This window comes from Rhineura floridana, chromosome 6, assembly GCF_030035675.1.
Source record: "Rhineura floridana isolate rRhiFlo1 chromosome 6, rRhiFlo1.hap2, whole genome shotgun sequence".
Classification (NCBI taxonomy): Eukaryota; Metazoa; Chordata; class Lepidosauria; order Squamata; family Rhineuridae; genus Rhineura; species Rhineura floridana.
Genome location: NC_084485.1, coordinates 29,314,558 through 29,321,447, shown reverse-complemented (window position 1 = coordinate 29,321,447; position 6,890 = coordinate 29,314,558). Strand labels below are relative to the sequence as shown.

Genomic DNA, 6,890 nt, shown 5'->3' with positions numbered 1-6,890 from the left:
ATCTGGATATAAACTCGTGGTTAGCTTGTTCCTTGGTCAGTAATGTACACAGGGGTATCAGACAGCTTGTCAGCTATCCGTGTCATAAGAGAGAAAAGCATGGGAAAGAACAGTTGCTTTTGCAGGGAGTTGTGGGAGCATGCAAATGAACATTGCAGAAGTGAACTAGGTTAAAAAGGGTGTGTGTGTGTGCATGTACACACACGCACACACAAGCACATACCTTGATAGGAACACATAGGGCCATGAAATTATATAAATGTTGGGTTGGGGGGTTCTGAGGCAGAGAACTGAGGATAAGCAAGCATGATTTGAATCTCAGCGTATGTACCCAGAAAAAAGGCCCACTGATCTCAGTGACACTTGCAGGCATGCATGCTTCGGACTACAATTTAAGCTTGCGATCCTATGCAGACGTATTAGGGACAAACTGAGCGGGCTCAGCAAATCTGCACAGGACTGAGACGTGAGGCTCAAATGGGCCCATATTTATGTTCAATAGAGCTCTTACAGACATACCTTTGAGACAAAAGATATTTTAATCCAATCTCAAAAACAAGCATCACCCTGATGTCTGTTGAATTACAACCCAGCTCAGTGTTTGCATATCTGTGATCAAGCTCTAAAGTCAGGGAAAAACAGCATAAATCATAAAGGCAAGAGATGACAAGCACTAAATGAAGGAATATGCAGAAATTGCTGCTCTGGCTGGTGAGGGCTCCTCAAGCAAAAAGGAACTTGCAGTGGCCTAGCAAATGTCTATATGCATGGTGATTGCTGAATTCCGTGGCATATAATTGTTGGAAAATTAGGATACTGTATAGTGGCCAGGCTAAGGTCTGAACTATGCTCCCCTTTGATCCAGACTGGGCAAGCTGTCATAAGAATGGTACAGGGATTGGCCACAAAACACAGATTCTCTGTTTGTTATGAGAAACTTGTGGGTGGATAACCAAGTCTCTAGGAGGGAGCACAGTTGCCCGCTCTCCACTGCAGCATGCTCCTCTTTCCAAGGCAAAAAGTGGGAGGAACCAGCTTGGGGTTTTGTTTGTTTGTTGTTTCCTCGGTTTTGCTTCCCTGCTGTGAAGATCCAGAAATGGGTATCGGAGGCAGAACATTCAAGTGGTGCCCTTCCTCTGGTGATAAAAATGTGAGAACAAATGAAATGATAACAATATACAGATTTATTCCCCTTTAGGGTACCTCAAAACCTGCCAGACGAGATCAGTCTAAGACATTTACCTCTTTGAGGTGGAGTATCAAATAGCATCCTTTATGCAAAGGTAACAAACTTCACAGTACCCAAGGCTGGTTACATTATTTTGGCATCTGAAGCAGAAAATCCCACAAGCAGATCTCCCTGGGAGTAGAAATATAGTATTAATGAATTAAATAAACCACAATTTCCTGGCCTTTCATGATACCCCAAATCAGCTGCCAGAGGTGCCTGTCTCACTCTGCCTAATGGTAGGGCTGCCCTTGATGGCAGACCATCTACTCCTGTCTAATGCAGGAGTGGCTCACCTGGTGGAACAGAGCCACAGCAATAGTCTCCTGGCAGCAGCATCACTGCCACTTACAGGGATGGTGAGGGGGGGGAGAGGTCAGGGTTGGGGCTGCACAGGGCCCCCTGCAGCCCTGGCCTTGCCACCGCCTTGCCTCTCCCCTCCCGGTAAGCACCACCACTGACACCACTTCTGGCCTAATGGTAAGGCTTGCCTCATTGAACGCATGTCCCCCCCTTGTCTCCCTGTCTGTTTGTATTGGCCTTGAGCAAAAATGGGCAAGGAGAAGCAGCCAGATTATCATAGAAACATAGAACAGTAGAGTTGGAAGGAGCCTATAAGGCCATCAAGTCCAACCCCTTACTGCAGCTTTCTGGAAGAGAAGGAGAAATCTAAGTGATTCCCCTTCCGAAACTATTACATAAGGTGGCCATTAACACTGCACCAAAAGAAAAGAGGAAATGCATACCTGAAAAGAGGGCTCGGATTTGCACATTTGCATATGCTAATGTATATATATCTCTATAGAAGCAAATGTATAAATAACTGCTATTATTTAAATAGTGAGAAGACTGGGACCAGGTAACCTGTGTTGGTAACCTTTCTGCTCTGTCTGCTGGCCAGGTGCTGACAGCTGATGGGCAACTTTAAGTCCCCTCCTGCGCTTCCTTCCTTAGGGTTCTTTATCTTTCAACCATCTATGGATTGGACACCACCCTTCAAACAGAAGATGCCTCTGACAGCAGTTCAGATGGAGGATTGCCCTCTGTAAAATAAGCTACACGGCCACCCTATTCACACAACTATTTTGGAAGCAGAACAGCTGTCCTAAGTGATTTCATACCTATGGTGAAACTGCTCTGTGAAAGGGTCTTCATTTGGCCAGATCACAAACAACCACATTCTAAAAACACAATAAAAGAAACTCCTTCACAAGACAACCTTACCACACGGAGTTTGAAAGAGAAAGTCACCCAATGGTGACGTTTCCATCTAAAAACTGTAATGTGAACCAGATGTGAGGGCACTTCACAACTACCCTGTCAGAATGCACACAGCTTCACAGTGTAAACCAGCGGCCTAGTTCTGAGGTGAGAATCCTGTGCGTGGGCTGTATTTATTAATTTTATTATAATATTTTTTACCCGCCCTTCACTGTAAGGTGGGTTACAACAATACAATATACAATTATAAAAAATAAAACCATTACAATTATAAAACACACAGAACTGTTCTGAATGGAACAGTATCCTACTTCAGACTGCAGTGTGTGTGTGTGTGTGTGTGTGTGTGTGTGTGTGTGAGTGAGAGAGAGAGAGAGAGAGAGAGAGCGCGAGAGAGAGAGAGCGTGCGAGAGAGAGAGAGAGCGAGAGAGAGAGAGAGAGAGCGAGCGAGAGAGAGCGAGCGAGAGAGCGTTATATGACTGAATGCTCCTTCAGTGGTCAGTTGGCTTTGATCCATGACATGGCCTGTTCGGTGGTAGTTCCCTGTTTGTGGAATGCCCTCCTTAGTGAGCTGTATGCGTCTCCCTTATTATAATCTTTCAGGAAGAACTGGAAAACATTCCCATTTATCCAGGCATTTCATGGCTGAAAGATAGTGGGCAGCATTCAAGCAAAAAAGTTGCGCTAGTGCAAGGGTTAGCACTAGCACAAAAGGATTTTCTCCCCTTTCTTCCTCCTGTGCAGTCCCCATCCCCAAACCTGCTCTGAAGGATTGGGGGAACCCTTAGAACATATGCAGGGGGTGCACAGTGGAAGGAGATGGGGGAATCCTTACTCTGACAGAATGATCTGCATAGCGCTACATTGAATATATCCCAGTGTTCCTGGCAATCTTGAAATTATTAGCTGAGAAGGTATGTGAGTGATTTCAGGTTTTTATTTTATTTTTAATTGGGGTTTGCTACCCTTGGGCTTCTTCCGGAAGAAGGGCAGGATGGAAATTTAATAAATAAAACCCCCTCTCCCAAAGAACAACCTTGTAAACAGATACCTCGATGTAGCGGACTAGGTTAGAATACTTCTCTCCATCATCTAGAACAGGGGTTCCCACACTGTGGTTCATGGAGCACCAGTGATCCAAGAACTTCATTCAGGTAGTCCATAGCTTGCCTGCATTAAATTTTCATTTTGATTTTTAATTGTATTTTTGTTGCTTTCCCCCCTTCTATTGTATTTTATTGCATTGCAGTTTGAATTCTGTGGAGTGCAAATTGTAATAAAGTAAAAAAGAAATAAAAGAAGCAATAAAAATACTGTTAAAACCATACAGCATTTAGCACAGTAAGTGCATTACAATTGTTGCAACAGACAGAAAGGTCATTAAGTGGTCTGTCAAGACTATCAGCAATTTTCAAGTGGTCTATGGGAGGGGAGGAGTTTGGGAACCACTGGTCTAGATCTCTATATGGAGAGGATGATTTGTATAGAGGAGCTACAGTCATGTATGTCCCCATATGCAATATATCCTCATGTGCAATATGAAGTGGCACAGCCTTGACACTAATCTACTACCTCAGTAAAGACAAGGACAGAAATGCAACAGGGCTTTGATTGATTGATTGATTGATTGATACATACATAACATTCATTCATTCATACATACACTTTAAATTATTATGGCTTCCCCCACAAAAATCCTGGGAAGTGTAGTTTGTGAAGGGTGCTGACTGAGAGTTGTTAGGAGACCCCTGTTCCCCTCACACAGCTACAGTCCTAGAGTTCCCTAGGAAGAGGGATTGACTATTAAAGCACTCTGAGGAGAGGATTCGTTGGGGGGAAGCCATAACTATTTGAAGTGGAATAACGGTGGAATAAATTATCATTATCATTTGATTTATATCTCACCCTTCCTCCCAGCAGTAGCCCAGGGTGGCAAACAATAGCACTAAAAACATTAAAACATCATAAAAACAAACCTTAAAACACATTAAAACAAAACATCTTCAAAAATGTTACTCCACAATAAATGTATGGAGTGAGTGCGGGCGTACTATACAAGATGAGAGGTCCTTGCGGCAAAGAGCTTAGAATCTAAAATTTAACATGGGAAAGACAACAGCAGAGGTAAAAATAGGAAGAGCAGAACCTTGATAAGATCTCTCTGTTGTTTTTCTTTAGGTGCCAACTGAATGAAGAACTGTCATGAGATATTTCTGAAGCAAGGTGTCTCAACCTCTTTTCCCACTTCATGATGCAATATACTGTCAGCCTGGGACATAGTGCCATGCCCTGAAAGGCAGAAGAACCCAGAGTCTGCTGAGAAATGTCAGTCCTAGTAGCCAGACACAACACAGTTCATGGATTGTAAAGGGGAAAGCAACTTTGTGGTTAGTGGGACTATCAAGACAACTGAGAACTATGCAGGCTTTCAAGTTGTATAGAGCACTGCCTGATGAGAGATTCAGTCTGCCTCAAAAGCTTGCATACTTTCGCACAGATCAGCACCCCTCCAATTAAAGATACATCTCCCTTCCAGATTTATATCTTGAGAAATCAGAGCAGAGAAAATTCACTAAATCCCATTTGCTTTTTACGCACTGGGTTTTTATTCATAAGCTCTTTTCTGATTGGCTCCCTAATCCAGAAATATATTGTGTGAGCCAATCAGAGCGAAGACTAAAAGGACGGAAGTGAAAAAATGCAGCTGCTGTTAAAACAGTGTAAATTACCTCTGTCCTCCCCCAACCCTTCAAAACAAGCATGGGGACTTGTTTGTTTTCTATAAATACCTTGGGTTTACCGTCTGATTGCAACAGCAGTTCATTAGTGGCAGGGGCCAGATCATCGAAGTGGCCTCCAGATGACAGTAATGGTAATCAGAACTCTCACAAAACAATGTTACAATCCCTGCAATGTATAACCTTCATCTCTCCTCCTACACTGGGCTGCCAGCAATCTCCGTCCACAGGAGCTTTATAAGCCAGATTTATGCATGTGTCAGTGAGCTGAAATTAATGTTGCAGCGCTGCAATGGAGAAAAAAAAATTGCAACATGATGAAACAATTACTTGGCTGAAATAAATCAGAGGGAGAATTGTATGAGTAAAGGAGGGTGCCCAAGCTTGCTCAGGAGACCAGAGGGATGACAGTTTCCTGGTTGGCTGGGAGTTTTGTTCAGTTCCCATTCCTACCTGGAATAAAACCGCTTTGGGCTTCTTCTGGTAAGAAGGGAGTGATACAGATTTAACAAACAAACAAACAAACAAACAAACAGGAGTATACATGTTTTTGCTGTGCCTAGAATCCTCTTTCCTTTCCTTTTTTTAGGATGTGGTCAGGGCTGGCCCAAGATATTTTGCTGCCTGAGGCTACTCCCTCTCCCCCCCCTCCAGTCAAGGTGCATTGTTCTCAGGGGCAACCAAAAATGCTTCCCACCTGAGGCAGAAAATCCACATGCACCTCCACCTCCACCAGCTTTAAAAATACAATAATAAAAAATAAGACCCTAGGAATGTCCAGTTGAATTCAATGGGGATTACTTCATCTTATTATTATTGTTAGTGTTACTACTGTTACTTTGTTTTCTTACCTGCCGTTCACCATAAGAGGAGCTACAGCAATTAAAAAATATAACATTATACAGTATTAAAAGCAGTTTAAAAGAAGTTACAGTCACAATAATAGGGTGTGTCAAAGGCCAGGGTATTGGGTTTTCAGGACAGACACACATAGGATTGTGTTGTAACAATTTGCTGGCTTTTCATGACATCCCAAATCGTCTGAGGCAGCCACCACATTCTGCCTAATTGTTGTTGTTTACTCTTATTGCCAAAATAGTCTTCTAAGTGGTTCACAAAGTACAGAAACCAGTGGCTCTTCATGCGTTCATCTCAATTGACACACAATCAGACACAGAAGCGAGAAAAACATTTAGGCTTTTACAGAAAAACCTTATGTGGATATTCAGTTTTTCCTCTCTAAGCATGGAGGAGGGGCTCATGACTGAGGTGCAGACCCTGCCCCTCCACACCCCAATGTGTATGTGGAAAGGAGAATGTTTGGACAAGACTCCACATGTGTAAATATTTTCATGCATAAGTGACATTTCTGTGATACATGTGCTGGCCCCTTTGTAAATGGTCTACATAGGGAAGGAGAACCTGTGGTCCTCCAGATGAAGTGGGACTCCAGTTTCAATCATCCCTGAACATTGACCATGCTTGCTGGGGCTGATGATGTCCAACAACATCTGAGGGCCAAGGTTTCCCCATCTCTGGTCTACCATATGCATGGATATTGGGCAGGTGCCACACTGACCATGATCCTCCCTCCACGTGAATGCTACTGAATATATGCACAGGGCCATGCATCTGTATAGTAGTACCTTCACAAGCATTCCCATTAAATTTACTGACATTGATACATAAAATAAGGTATCACC

At 43.2% G+C, this 6,890-nt stretch overlaps 1 long non-coding RNA gene across 1 annotated transcript; it reads right to left on the bottom strand.

The window, feature by feature from the left end:
* Positions 1–333: 333 nt before the first annotated feature.
* Positions 334–5,447, bottom strand: LOC133387139 (uncharacterized). The gene is made up of 4 exons (XR_009763374.1): positions 5,239–5,447; positions 4,596–4,738; positions 1,243–1,360; positions 334–1,136 (listed from the first exon to the last, which is right to left on the bottom strand). It is a non-coding gene; the product is annotated as an uncharacterized LOC133387139 (long non-coding RNA).
* Between the last annotated feature and the right edge of the window lie 1,443 nt (positions 5,448–6,890).